Source organism: Lepisma saccharinum, chromosome 13 (genome assembly GCF_977018435.1).
Source record: "Lepisma saccharinum chromosome 13, izLepSacc3.1, whole genome shotgun sequence".
Lineage (NCBI taxonomy): Eukaryota > Metazoa > Arthropoda > Insecta > Zygentoma > Lepismatidae > Lepisma > Lepisma saccharinum.
In genome coordinates, this window is record NC_139241.1 from 22,955,076 (window position 1) to 22,971,741 (window position 16,666).

A 16,666-nucleotide genomic window follows, 5' to 3' on the forward strand; every position below is an offset into this window, starting at 1 on the left:
AATTTCCTTCAATAAAATGCTCCTCTTGAGCTAAGCAAGGAAAGATAAAGAAAAGATGAAAAGAAGACTGTGGACCAGATGTAGCTGGATCGGCATGCTACCTTTTGTTTGAAAGAAATAAAAATTGCGATTTTTGTTTTTTCAAAATATATTCCTCTGAATTCAATTTATCTGTCTCCCAGGGGCGCATGTTTATAGATAATGCTATATTTTACCATTATGCTAAACACAGGGTGCTAGGTGCCAGTGAAGTTCAAATTGTACCACGTTTAGCACAATTATGCTAGAGTTGGCATCACTGCGTGATACCGGACTCACTGTGTCCATTTCAGGCGAACGGGCCCCTGAAATTATGCTTTCCCGCATGAATCACATAGAATGTTATGGGACCAGGGAGCTTATTATTGAAACTCGTTACGGTAGCTAGCTGACGAGTTGGTGGCTGAAGTCGGTTGCAAGACAAACGACATCAAATATACCGTATTATTGAAACTCACTCGTTCGCTGGCTCTCGAGTCGTTCCGTTCGCTAGCACTCGGCAGCTCATACCCAACCGAGATCAGTCGTTCGGTCGAGTCGTTACCAAAATTGTCGAAGATGGATGTATATATATGTTTGCTTTTGGTACTTGAGACAAGGATAATGTGAGATGCAAGAGAATACTTACATTCCGGGCCATCTTAGGGTGAGTATGTTACGATTTGTATTATTATTATTATAAACTTGCACATTAAAATAACAGTAATCAGCGATGTAAATATGCCGTTGTTAGTCAATGCATTTTTTTCGATTTCTTAAGGAAATATTGGTTTCCGCGTACGCATGCTTGACTTTGTTGAAGACATATTTGTCAATGTATATTGTATTGCAGTAGTACAAGGTGTAAATAAAAATATATTTAAAAAAATACAGGTTTTTCCAATGTTCTTCTAAGTTGCCTTCATGACACGGTGCTATATCCACGGAAAACATTGCCTTTGCCCTTTTCTTGTGTAAAAAATAATATAAAAGCACTTTAATGCTCATGGGGTAAGGCGTTAATATATGATTGTCTCATCATATATATGTCATAAGTTCGCAGTTATTGTCGCGATTGATCCATATGATAGAAAAGCGGTGCAACAAAAACTAAATTGAAAATACAGAAGCACTTTAAAGGTCATAATTGAGAAATAGAACACTAGCAGCTAACCTGAATTATGTTTAACTACAAGAACACGTTTCGTGTTGATCAGAGTTACAAATTGTATAGAGAAATTTTGAAATAATGGAATGGATATAAAATGCAAATGTATACACACTTACTACTGAGTACTGATAATGTAGAACTAAATTCGAACATTTTTAGAATGTTTAGTGATGTTTATATTTGCTTTTTTGCAACAGGCAGCTACAAGTTGGCAGTGGCAAGAGATTGCAGAATTTCCATTTCCTAGGCCAGAGTCAGGAATTGCATCAAGCAAGACTTTCTCCCAAGAAGAATACAGTGGAGAGGGTGAGTGTCAAAACACATTTATTCATGATTTCCAAAATTTAAGAAATGTTATTTTTGAAAAAGAAATGTAGAAAAAAAATATTTACCACACATATGTAGGCATTCTATTTTTCATTGATATGTGGTAAAATTTACATTTAGAGGTGTTCCACTAATTTATAACCATTGGTCCAATACTGACAATTTCAGAGGCCAACAAAATTAAAAATTAATATATACACATCAGTAATGTAAGTACTAATATAATCTGCATTTTTAAAAATATGTAGCAAACAAAACATTGGAACGTCAACTTATTCCTCTGTGTCTGACACATATACCTTGTATTAACAAAACCTTCCATGTCATCATCACTAAAACCCATAGCAGCCTCCCCGATGGCATAGCGGTAATGCAGTCACCTTGTAATGAAAGCATCCCAAGCTCGATACCTGGTTGGAGGCATATAGTGTTCCAGATTCCACTTTAAACTGTAGGTCCAGTCCCAATTAGTCTATCTGTGCATAAAAGTGGACTTAAAACAAAACTCAATCTCAAACTAAAGACCTCTAACAGTTACAATTGAATGTATTACATAAATCATGACACCAGTATTCACTAGACTTTAAAAACTGAAACAAAATAAACAAGAGATAAGGTAACGTCAATGTCTGAACTTATTCTAAGCAGTTAAGAACATGGTTGACTGGAAGATACTGAGAATCCTCTCTTCTATGACTATGAGACTGAACTAACTAGTGTTGCCCGTGGGACAGGCTTTTAAAAATTCGAGACGAGACGAGATTGATCATGTGTCCCGAGACAAATTAATATTTTTGAGGCGAGACAGGCCAAAGTCTCGTCTCGTGGGCAACACTAGAACTAACATGAAAGTTGGATGGTTAATGTAGCTACATAACAAGTTAGTGAATAACCACTGATTGAGATTTGCAGTGTTTATAACTGACAATACTCACAATACTTTGCTGCTAAAAAAAATCTGCTTCTAAATAACAAATTTCTTGCTGATTTACAATATCGGAGATGAAATGCATGACATTATTTTAGAAAGTATTTAGAAAATGGCTCTGTGAAAGTAACTTCCCTTTTGAGGTCCTTAAGTTATATTCAATCTTAAGAGTTTATGTTCATATGAACTTGATGCACACCTAAACTCCTCTTGCCTTAACAATATCATCCAATTTGTATTTACTGCGCATGTAACCACAGTTAATATATATTTTATAATGTCAAGTTTCATGGATTTAGAAGGCCACAATTCTTGTTCTAGTACATAATGACACACTTATGCTATAAATGATTCCAGTAAATGTTTGAAAAAATCAATTTTTTAACACGGTTGTGGGATTACGGTATTGATCCACTCGTTTATTTTCACATGCTTCTGTAGTTTGGCAACACTAATCACTTTGACTCCCAGTGTACAGTGGGATCCATGAGTATTACCGTGAAAATTGTCCATGACTATTTTAATTAATTTTTCTCTTAATCCTAAGTGTTTTAAGCGATGTATTTTCATGTATGCTGGTGCAGAAGTTGTCAACAGCTTGTTTTGACTTTTCTTTTAATTCTTGAAGCTCTCATTGGGTCAAAGAAAGTGAACGAACATGGTGATGGACAATTTGCACGGTAATACTCGTGGATCCCACTGTACCTTCGTGGAAGAGTGCAGAAAGTCTGTTCATCCATCATGTGAAATATATCCATTGTTGACTTGTTATAAAGCTCACATTTCAGTGGAGCACAATAGGGATCCATGCAACCATTAACGGGAGTGTTTTCAGACACACAGTATTTCTACATATACTAGTAATAGTTTCTAATATCCGTTATAAATGTATGAAATCCAAACTACGAAAAGCATGTATGAATTTTGTAGGGAAAAGTAACAATAAATGTAACAAACTAAGTTGTTATTTTCATCATATTGAAATGTAATTCATTAGATTTAGAATTTCCTTACCTTTGTAATGTATTGAGTGAAATGACTTTTTTTGCTAACGAAACCAGAATACTATTCATAGGACATTATTGCTGTAAAACCATGCTAGCATTTCACATGCTGCTGTTATCAAGCTGGTGTGTGTGTCTCTTTTTTTTAATAATCCTGTGTAAACAAAAATGAAAAATCCAGAGATCAGTGGGAAAGTTTCTTTTTCCCATGACATGACTGGTCGTGACGAACCCCTGATCATTGTCGTGGGTTTCCATGACCAGGTTACGCTACTCTTTCTTAGCTCCCAATTTCCTCACGATGGCTGGGGGCCATGGGTTCCATACACAGGCTGAAATCTTGGGAAAATTTGTTATGCTTCCCCCAGGAGACCCAAACCTATGCATATCCCATAGTCGGAACCAAATGCATGACACAGTGCAGATTAAACTTTTTCCATTTATGTGTATGACATATATTTTTATAATCACAGTTTGTTACGAATGGGACAGCCCTAATGGTTAAGCATTAGTAGCAGCCAACGTGAGCATATCACATTGGTCCACCCCAACCATATATACATATTTTTTTCATTTGTCTCTTTGTGATGCATGTACTATTTATACTCTTTTATTTTTTAGGATTTGAATATACTGCATGGCAGACAGACATGACCCTGGAACATATTGACACTGTGATGTCAGATTACAGGAACTTGCAATGTATTTCAAGTGTCAAAAAGCAAATTTTACTGAAGACTTTCAATGAGAGTGCAGTTTTATAGTGGTCCCAGCAAGTTAACCATTTTAATGGCGGTTTCCCTGTGTTGAGTGCACATGGGAGTTCTTCAGCATCCTGAATAGTAGACAAGTGGTCAAATGTCGTGTATATATGACTTTCTATCTGCAATACACTAGGAAACTGGCAAATTTTAGAAAACAAGTCAAGCAGGTGATTGGATATGTTTGTTTGATTACAGAAAATATAGTATCCTGATATCAACAATACCTGCCCAATTTGTCAGTGCTAAACGAGGTGATGTAACACAAACAAAATTTTTCAAGTGTGTTGTGCTTTATCAATTTTTTGTTTGTCAGTGAATAGCTACGAATGTTGTTTTGACAACAGTGGAATTGCTAAACCCATGCAATGAATTCAAACTAATCTATTCTCTAAATATACTATTGTGTATGGTGCAGTTTGGTTATTCACAGATCAACCCATATGCATAAATATTTCTAATAATTGTAATTTTTTTCTCTCTGGAAAGTGTGTGTCTCTCTCCATATGAAATATTTTTGGATACAAATAAAGTACTATTATAGAAAAGTAGGATTTATTAATTTATATAAAAATAACAATCCTGTGCGTAACAGCCCATGAAGGGCCTTGGCTTACCTACCGGCCTCCCTCCTATGCTTTCCTTCATCACCACTAAGTGTGGAGATCTTCAACCAGGATTGGAATAGTCGGGGGGTCAGCGTGACGTATCCCCAACCGTTGTAGTAGGTCTTCGTGACCGGATTACGCTTACTCATTCGGAGCTCCCCAATTTCCTCATGATGGTGGATTGCCACCGGCCGAAAATTCCTGGAGACTGAACATGGGATCGAACCCATACCGTCCCGCAGAAGGCACAGGCACAGAGGAGGACTTAATTTATATAGGTTCACAAAATTAATATAATTGCAGTAAATTACAGACTATTTAGAGAAATATTGGATTGGTAAAAATATCTAATTTTACTTGAGAGTATAACTGCTCTAATGAAAGTTGAGGTTGGCAGTGTGATTGGTATCTCTGCACACTAATGTAAGTTATTTTTTTCTGTAAAATATATTTAAATATGCCCCCAGCATGGCAGTCAATGTCAAGGTTTAGTTGTGTGTGACCAAGAGCGGCTTTGCTGTAGTGCTTGTTAAAATATTGACCAAAGTGTTGCCTACAATGAAAAAAAGGTACAGCAGGTTTAGCTTAATTGCTTGTCACTTTTGATTTGGTGAATCCTGCAATAACTGAACCGGTTACACGAATGCTCCCTTCATCAGACATTTATTTTTGAATAAATGTAAATAAAACTAAAAATAAGTCTGATTAAGGGAGCATATGATCTGCTGAAACGTCACAATGAAAAACTGTGTTTTTATGCTTGTAATGACTGTAGACTACAAGAGAAATAATTCTACAATGCAAGCAATGCATACATACAAGAAAAAATATTTTCCAGAATATAGTAGTGGCACATTTTATGAAGAGATGGAAAAGTTTTCGGAACCATGGAACTTCCTGTTTGAGGTAAAATGTATAACAAAAACAACATGGGTGATAATTGGTTTTCTTGGGATATCAACATGGGTGATTGTTGTGCTGTTTCTGTGGCATTGGGTTTTTGCTGAATACAGCATTCATTGTGTGACCAATTCACCTCATGCAATTAAATTTCAAGTACATATACTCAAGAACCTTCATTTCCTCTCAGTAGACCAAATGAATATGTTACGTTTAGTTGTTCACAACCAAATAAGAGCCCTTCAGCTTCTATGGTGCTTTCCACAACCATTAAGACTGAAGGGTGGCTGTGTAAACAACACTAACTGATAAAGTATCAGGGGGAGGGAAATGGTGACAGAATTAACTTTTGTTAAACTGATAAAGTATCAGGGGGTGGGAAATGGTGACACAATTAACTTTTGCTAGCCAAATTAGGATGAAATTTCATTTCACATAGACGATGGTTCACCAAGTAAAATTTTAAGCAAAAAATACAGGCACGACCAGGACTCTATCAGAGCTACCGATAGAAAGGTTCACCATGTATGTCAACCTCATCTATGATAAATGTCAGCACCTTAATTGTAAAGTACATTTCCTTCCTTTTGATGCACACAACAATCACCACCAGAGATCTTTCAGAAAAGCCATTCACGAATGTCTCGCTTCTCATGCCAGCAGCACAAAGACATCCAAGCAGATTTTCATCCGCACCCATAGGATGTCAGCCAAAGGGTTGCAGGAAGCTTTGAAATATATTTTGCTTGTGAATTATTGTATGTTTGAAAAGAAATTGAGAACACTTTCAAGCACAAATAGAAACATTTCGTATAATTGAAAGGAACAGTCCACATAATTTGTCCTTTCAAGTTCCAACAAATGAATGAAGGTAGCTTTGTTACAGAAACCATTGTCACCAGAAAATAAGAAAAAATGTACTTTTAAACCATTGTACCACTTCGAGAGTTAATGTTTTCCTTTTTAATCAACCAATTTTGATGCTTTACGAAATATATAATTGATTATTGCATGCAGAAAACACAAATAACAGATATTTGAACCCAAATTATGGCCAGCACAAGTAGAAACCTGCCATCTCCGAATACTTTTGCTGCTTTTTATTAGTAAAAAATGCTTGTATGCACACTAAAATAATGAAAAACATGGAACTTTCTATAAGCTCCAAACCTAAGGCCCCCAACATAGTTGTGGAATGTCTTATTGGGTGCTATATTCACTGCCGGGAAGTCTTTGGGCTGTGCTCCTTCACAGTAAAGTAACACGTTAAGGTATCAAATGTACTTTACTTCACAAAAACATGTTTCCGAGAGCTAAAAACAACTGAAAATGTTCACAGCAAAACATTTCACAGGTACAGAGGGTTTAGGGTACCAAACATACTTCAAATGAAGGATGAAAATACCCAAACAAAATTTCTACTTTAGCAAACACTTTTATTGTACGTAATAAACTAAGTAGAAAAGATTTTTTTAAAAAAAAATTTACTGTTTTAGTTATGCACGTTTCTGCACTTTAGTTTATTTTTGTGGGTAGACAGGTATCAATTGTATTTATTTTATTTTGTTTCAATGAATGTGATGGTCACATAAAAAACCTTATGTATCAATAGCACTGTTGAAAATTTGATTGAATGGTTGCAGCAACAAACTTAATTTTAAAACCAGTTTTCATTTTTAAAACATCAGCTAAAGTGAACATGTTATCAGCTCAAGAACATTCTTGTGACAAACAAAGCAACTGAATAAATTCACATCATTCCACTTGAAATCCCAGAACAAAACTGGAGCACATGCTGCATTAAGTAGATGCTCTAATTTTCTACATTACCGAAAACTATGTAAACTCACATTTATAACAGCCAGTCTCAGTGGCGGTGTGGTTAGCACAGCAAGCTACAATGCTAGGGTTGTCGGATTTGAATCCCAGTCAAGGCATTGGTGCTCTTTTTTGAAAATCCCTTCATCAATTTAATCTCATTACCATTCATCCTCACCTTTGCAATTAGCCAAAATTGACAGAAAAGCGAAGTAATATAAACCAATAGTTTTTCTTGTATGTACGCATTGCTTGCATGATAGAATTATTTTCCTGTAGTTTACGGTTATTACAAGCATAAGAAAACAGTTTTTTCTTTGTGACGTTTCAGGAGAACACACGCTCCTTTCATCAGACATTTATTTTCATTTTGACTAAAGATACAGTTATAACAATGGTTAGTAATTTTTAAACAAAAAGAATCTGTTATATAATGGATGTTGTCAATGTTACATTGTTGTAATATAGCAACTTAACTGTGAAAAAAACAGTCTATTTTATTTTTATTTTAGAATTTTTTAAATTATGAATCCCAAATATCATCAGGTAATTCAAATTCATCATTGTTTTCACAAAGTCTCTTGATGTTTTCTGTTACATTAAATTTTAAAGATGGTGGCTTACTCCATTTGTGAAAAAGAAAACTCCACACTGGATCTATGTTACCATTTTCATTATTTAATTTATTCCAGTGTTCTTCTGCAATGAACGAGGCTTCCCAGACATTCAACTCTGTGTTTCCCGTTAATCTTTTTAAAACCCTTCTCTTTTTAATCAAATGCTTCTCTTCGATGATATGAGTTGACAAACCTGTTCTTGGGTTTAGATTTATAATGTCCAAATCATGTTCGTGCCATCTTATTGCCATTTTCCTTGCTGTTTGTCCCACATAATCTTTTGAACATGAACAACTTATATTATATATTCCTGTGGTTTCCACATCTGGTAGCGAGTTTCTCATTTTGAATTCATTAAATGTACATTCCAAACTTCTTGGGGCTTTAAAAACAATTTTGAAATTAAAACTTTTAAAAATTTTTGCAATTTTATGTGAGAATCCCTTGTGGAATGGAATGCACACAAATTTCTTTTCAACAGATTTTTCATCTTTGTCTGTATTTCTCTTTTCCTTTAGTTTTCTTGCAACTTGTTTTTTGATTTGGTTTATTCTGTTAGTGTGAAAGCCATTTTCTTTTGCTATATTAAAGAGCCTTTCTTCTTCATTTTTGATATCCTCATTATTAGAACATAGTCTTTGTGCTCTCAGGAAAAAATTTAAAAATATGTTATCCATTGTTATACGCGAATGTTCTGATTTGGCATGGATGTATTTTTCCCCCGCTAATTTTTTTTCTATGGACTGATGTTTGAATTGTTGAGTCAGTTGTCTTAATTTGCAGATCAAGGAAAGAAATTACATTGTTATTCATGGGTTCGCAAGTGAATTTTATGCGACGATGTGATTCATTTAACGATTTAAATACGTCCATGATGGTGTTCTCATTTTTAGCAATAATTAGCACATCATCTACATATCTGATGTAGAGTTTGATATCCGCACCTATCGCATTAACAATTGGAGATTCTATGTAATGAAGGAAAATGCTGGAGATGATTCCGGATACTGGGTTTCCCATTGATAGACCATTATTTTGCTGATAGATTTTGCCATCAAATATAAAGTAATTGTAATTTGTACATACAGTAAACCATCGAACCATTTCCCATGATTCTACTGGGTTAACCTTCATCTCAATAAGCCATCTGTGTAATGCATCTGTGGTACCTTCTATTGGGACACTAGGATATAAATTTTCAACATCAAAACTTGCAATACGATACTCACTATTCCAAACAATATTTTTTAGTTTCTGTTTGACTTCATATGCATTTTTAACACTGAATGGTGTTTGTTGTTTAATTATAGCAAGTCTTTCAACTAAATATTTGGATAGTTTGTATGCAGGATGTGTGAAAGTTGCAATGATGGGTCGTATTGGAGTTCCCGGTTTGTGAGTTTTTGGTAGTCCAAAGGCAATCGGCAGGGTTGAATTTTTGACAATGAGTTTTTTCTTCATTTCTCTTGGTATCGTGATACTGCTTTCAATTACTTTCTTTACCTCATTTATTATTTTAGTTATAGGGTTTCGAGAGGTTTCTGTGAAATTGTTTAATTTGAAACATTCTTCCATTTTTTCTTTATAGTCCTTAATTCGGATAAGGACAGGTTTATTTTCCTTGTCCGATTTTATTAAGAAAATGTCGTTTTCTTTCAACCAGATCTTGAAACCATGAACTTTTTTCCCCAACCTTATATGCTCTTTCTCCCGTTCTGTGTATTTTGGACCTCTGTTAGTTCTTCTGTTGTATTCAAAACTTAAACGTTCATCAAGAGCATCATGTGTGAGACTTCGTAATTTTCTTTTTTCCTCCTCATCATCTAAGAAATTCAGTGCTTTCTCTATTGAAATCACGAAATCTTCCTTGTGTATATAAGCACTACCAACTGAAAATTTCATTCCGAATTGAAAAATTTCTATATACTCATCAGGTACCTCAATATCCGTAAGATTTATAAATAATCTGTTGTCAATGTTCTTAGTTTCTATTTTACCAGTGACATTAACTGCTTCCCTTCTTTCATTGTTGTTGTATATAACTTGTTCTTCTTGAATTAGCTGGTAGAATTTCCTATCAAGTCTCCTTTCTGAAAGCTTGCTGTAGTGTTCTACAACTTGTTCTGTAGCTCTGTTTACTTTATCCCATATGAGTGGGTGCAAAGAATTTGACAATGTTATGTGATGAAAGGAGCGTGTGTTCTCCTGAAACGTCACAAAGAAAAAACTGTTTTCTTATGCTTGTAATAACCGTAAACTACAGGAAAATAATATAAACCAAACCAATCAATCACATATATAACGAAAACGAGCACTATACTTATTAATGGTAGTGTCACAGCACCCTTGCTGACAAGACAATATCTATGCATGTTTGATTTGGAATGCCTGGTCTTTTAGTACAGTACACATTTCAACATCCCCCAGAATCCTACATATGAACATTTTCTTCTCTGTAAATTTGTCTTTGTACCTGAAAGTAATAGGGATAATCTAGTTTCAACTTCATGAGATCATTGTCTTTAGTTCAGCAAGATGATTTCACAGAGCAAATCTCATTCACAGTAAAGTTTCTCAAACTATGGGCACTTTATTCCATATACTCCCTTCCCACAGCATCAGCAAATACTATTAACCATTCCATCTAGTATTGCGCCCATGCAAGGACAATTTTTGTTTAGGAATAACAGACATGTAGACATTAGTAGTAAGACCTTTGACTGTGTTCATACTCTCTCATGGGTTATACCTTAGTTACAAACTTCAGGAGAAAGGAAGAACTTGGTCTCAGTAGCTTAAAAAAATAGCGAAACAGATGGTGAAACTACCAGTTGTTTGATACAGTGTTCATCCCTGATTTGTACTGAAATCACTTTGAACTTCCTGCTTGACCACAAAATATAACTACATTTATTTTCCAAGTCTGAGCACAAATACAGGTAGTTTGAGTGCAACCTGGCATATTAAAGCACTTTTGATCACTAAATTTTGGCCAGGTGCCTAAATTGAATAACATAATTTTGAAGAAATACATCTCACTAGTCTTTTGTAGGTTTCGGAATGTTTACAAGAGACTGATATTCATCGGTGATTTCGGTATCACTTGTCATGTCCAACCTTCTTTTCTTCTGCACGGAAGCAACGAAGTCCATGATACTTATTGAAATGGTTAGTAGTGTTTACATATGAGGAAGCAGCCATGCATTTTCTTTTTCAATGCATGATAAATTATCCCTTTATTGTACATCAGGTTCAAGCATGAAGATGATTGCAGCAAGATGAGACCTCTCCAATACCAGCCATACACAAACACAAGCCATATGTTACTTCCCCATCCTCTTTCAATTGGAGTTCTGGGAATGCTTAATCTGAAACGCTGAAAGAAAAATGAAACGAATTAGAATGAAAAATATATACATAACTATCTGAAGTAATACACTAGACAACATGGTAATGATTCAGATTGTGTAATGAAATTTGCAAGTTGTACAGAAAGATAAGAAATACATTTAGAATACTGAAAGTAAATTTAGAGAAACTGGTAACAGTTTAGTATATCGGAGACACGTTTCTTCAATTTTACAGAAGAAACTATTTACGGAAATGAGTTTTTCCAAGGTTTACAATGTTCGTCAAGGTATTTTCTTTCATCGTGGAATATATTTGAGCAAGAAATCATGTATTTTTTAAGAGAAATATCTCACCAACGCACAATTGCCATTGCTTTCATTTGCTTGCCCTACGACAACCGGATGCTGCGTACGTTTGATAACATAAGCCCCTGTCAGTGTTTCCAATCTCTTTTTTTTAAATATGCTTGCCTAACCTAACCAAACCTAACCTTATAGGAAATGGTTCGTGGGGCTATCTGTCAGCTACCCGTGCATAATGTACAATTTGCACAAGTGACAAACATGACAGTAGGTATTTTTGGTGAAGAAGGTTGGAAACACTGTATACCCACTACAGTAGTCAACCTCAGCCCGCCATATTGTGTGTTACGAAAGCGAAGAAATGAATCAAAAGAAGTACTCTGTATGTGATTTTTTTTTTCTTTTCATGTAAAAAGCATAATGGCACCTTGAACTATGTTCCGCAATACACAATTGGTAAGTACGAAACATTCGAAACAAAATATTCGATTTAAATGTGTCTCCAATATACTAAACTCTTACCGAGAAACTAATTTGTACATTTTAAATATGAAGAATGCATTAATTCATGAGGAATTGTTGTGAAAAGTAGCTTGTGCAGGCTATTCTGCCACAAATCACTGATGTATGAAAAATGTTCTATATTTGTGTAGCACATCAAGGAACATGTGGAAATGTTAAAGTATCCAAACACACTTAAAATGTAAAATTAGTAATACTGTATGTGTATGCACATAGGAGTATAATTATAACGCTAAGGGCACCAACCCTAACCTACTGATGTAAGCCTACAGAAACATGTTGAAAAATCGATCTGCACATAAAAACGAGTTAAATAATAGTGAAACATGTTCAACATGTGCTTATAGTGATGTACGGAATTCGATTCAAGTAGAAAATAATGTGTATCATTATAACAATGGAATTGGAAAATTGGAAAAACACAGTAACAATAATGAAAATCATTCTTAAATACAGGTGGAGATTCAAAGTACGTAATACAAGCTTTCACAGTAGAATAACAAAATTAGGCTAAAAATGAAGAAAAGTGGCTTAAAATAGAAAAGAAGCAAAATACAGACACACATAAGCACAAGTTGTATTTTTTTGTGGTTACTTTCTGCTTGGAGTATTTTTGTGTCGAGCAATAATAGAAATGAGGTCTGTGAGTAACACAACATCCAGACCTGAATAACGTTTGTGTACCAAACTAAACTTTTTCACCACTAGGCACCGTTTTATTAGATTGTGCGTCTTCGCACAATTTCGCATGTTCGCAACAATTTAAATTAGATTAGATCGAAGACATCCTTGCTTATGAATGGTGCATACGGTTTTAATAAACTCATAACTGTATTTCCATTCAACAAATACAATAATTATTTTTATATTAAAAATAGAATGGATACTTGCCTTTACGCAGCAACAGAACTTCACTTATTCTTCATATCTTTGTCAACCGTGGAAGAGTTTTACTGCTATTTCCAGATGGCACAGCACGGTCATTAATTGTATGCGATGTCACCCACATTTAACACTTAACACATCCGTGCATTGAGATCATACGTGAAAAAGAGTATCGATACATCTCATTCTGTATTTCATTGCAGACGAAACAAAATTGTCCGCGACCAGCTGTGCATGACCGAGATGGAAAAAGTCGCAACGCCATTGGCTGATGGTACAGTAGCCTCTCTTGCCAGCCAACATTTCACTCACATGCAACTCGAGACCCCGAATCCGTTATCTGCTCAACTCGCTTTTCGGCTGGCGACCGACTTGGCTAGCGAACGAGAAAACTCACTCGTGAGCTAGGTGTTGACTTTCAATAATAAGCTCCCAGCTGAGGCCCTCGGAGAAGTGGCACAACATGCGACGATATAGTCTCTGGCAGAGATGGAAGGGTAAAATTTTCGTATCCCCAAAACGTATTTCTTCAATTTTACAGGAGAAAGTACTTACCGAAATGGGTTTATTTATACTTTAGGAAGGTCTTGGAAGTTTGTTTTCACCTCGTTGAAATTTTTTGCCGGTAAATCATGTAATTTTAGACATTAATGTCACTCCAATGCACGAAAGCTGTTCCCTTGATATCCGTCTACTACGTGAACCAAATATTTGCGAGCGTTTCATGACGTAACAACCGGTCAGTGTTTCCAAATACGCGATTTTGTAACTGTGTAACAGTTCTAGAACGTAAATAAACGTGAGTTACTGTTCATCATTTCTGATTACGAACTTGCGACAACATGACGTGCACAGGATCAGTGGCGTGCTCAATGTGAGTTTGATGGGGGCTATAACCCCCCCTTTCGCCCAGTATCTCTAAGGCTATTTGTGAATGGTTCGTGGGCTATTTATGTATGGTTCGTGGGGCTATCCGTGAATGGTTCGTGGGGCTATCCATGAATGGTTCGTGGGGCTATCCGTGAATGGTTTGTGGGGCTATTTATGAATGGTTCGTGGGGCTATCCGTGAATGGTTCGTGGAGCTATCCGTGAATCGTTCGTGGGGCTATCCGAGAATGGTGTGTGGGGCTACGAATATTTTTTTCGAAACCAATTTTTAACTATTGAAACCTTTGCGTGGCCCTACTAACCTATCCACGCGCCAATGGTTCGTGGGGCTAGCGCCAATGGTTTGTGGGGCTAGCGCCAATGGTTCGTGGGGCTATCTTTTTCACTATTGAAACCTTTGCGTGGCCCTACTAACCTATCCACGCGCCAATGGTTCGTGGGGCTATCTTTTTCACTATTGAAACCTTTGCGTGGCCCTACTAACCTATCCACGCGCCAATGGTTCGTGGGGCTATCTTTTTCAATATTGAAACCTTTGCGTGGCCCTACTAACCTATCCACGCGCCAATGGTTCGTGGGGCTAGCGCCAATGGTTCGTGGGGCTATCTTTTTCACTATTGAAACCTTTGCGTGGCCCTACTAACCTATCCACGCGCCAATGGTTTCAGTTGCTTTGTTTTATTTCAATCACTTATCGCACAACACTTTTGCTACCTTGCGTTCTGACGTCAGCAGACTGAAGTTTATTTTTAGGCTAAAGGCCTATGTTGTTATCCATATCATTAAAATTTCAGTAACCACCAAACGTCTCTAATTCCCTTATTTTCGTATTTTCCACATTCATACTTACGTATTCTCCATACTAGTACCTAGATATTTTGCCATGAAGAAGGTCGCAACACTGCATAACCACTGATCATGGACTACGCTAGTCAAGATTTCTCCGCCATATCGCGTGTAACGCAAGCAAAAGCGAAGAAAATAAAAATACTCCATATTTCGAAAATTGAGATTATTTGCCTGCAAAAAACGAAACGCGAAATAGAAGAATCCTTACGAATGCAGAATATATAAGTATCAAGGTGAAAAATACGAAAATAAGGGAATTAGAGACGTTTGGTGGTTACCGAAATTTTAATGAAATGATAAGTAATAAAAAAATCCGTAATAGCCAATTATATTAGGGTAGGCCCGACCTCCGGGCCTCTTATGACGCTTCGCGACTGATCTAGCCTAAAAGTAAAGAGATCAGCAGGGCGATTCACGAAAATGACTACAAAATCGAGTCTACAACGAAGTAGTAGTTTTTAGTAGTAAAAGATGTAGTAAAGTGCGATTCACGAAACCGTCTACTAAGAATCGACTACATTTGTAATTGTCTACAGCGCACGGCTACAAGGAAAGTGGTGAACTTGGCGAAACTAAGCAATATCTATGGAAATAATCGATATTTTAATCGATTGTTGTGATATTTCCTTGACATTATCGATGCATGTCGTACTTCGAGATTCCGAGAGTTGTTTGTTTACGCAGAATGCACAGAAAACTAGTTTAGGCTGTGTCCGAAAGCTGCAAGACCATACTTGAAGCTAGCATACTTCGAGAGCATACTCGCAGTGCGGTCTTGAAGCCTGGAAGCGGAAAGCTTTCGAACTGCACTTCGACTGCAGCGCCAACACAAGTGAGGAATGCAACAAAAGTTGCTTCGAAACTAAAATTATCAAACATCGACTGTATGTGCCACTCTTGTTTTCCGTGAACAACACACACATGACTCGGCGTGCAGTTTATATAACACAGCACGTTATTAATTATAGAAATATGAAAGAAATTTGCTCTTTCAAATTAATTTTCACACATTCCGCAACATGGTTTACGATCGCGGGAAAAGAAATTGTTTTCTCACTTTTAAACACCTTCTCACTATAGAAGAAAGAAACCACGCATATATGAATAAAACCAATAAATAAAATTACATAGTATTTTAAAAACTTGTTTACTTACATTTCCACACAATGGAAGAACTACAACTACCAGCTGATTGACTTCCGACGTCCATTTTTTTAACAAATGAAAAGCAAGCACAGATCGCAAGTGTGCACCGCTCGTGTGCTGCGTCCTCTGGTCTTGTACACTCGTTTGCTTGGCGCTTTCGAACTGCACTAGGTGACGTCACTTCCGTCAAGACTGTACTTCAAGTATGTACTTTGTAATGTACGCGTAACCGCAAAGTAATTTGTATAAAGTGAAAATACTCGTTGAATTAAAGCAATTGTGTGTAAATACACGAAATTTAATAACAGATGCTATGTTTTACCTTACCTTCTACTGTATGTCACTGTTGAAACATATGCGGCAGAACTAAGGAATACTATTTTTCTTATGTGTTGCAATTGAATGATGCAAAATGTAAAGGCAGCTGATTTTTCATGATTGATTGATTGATTGATTTAGTGTATTGGTAACACTTTACTATACCGGAGACGGATTTCTTCAAATTTACAGGAGAAAGTACTTACGCAAATCATTTTCTGTAGCGTTGTTGATGTTCGGGAATGTAGTAA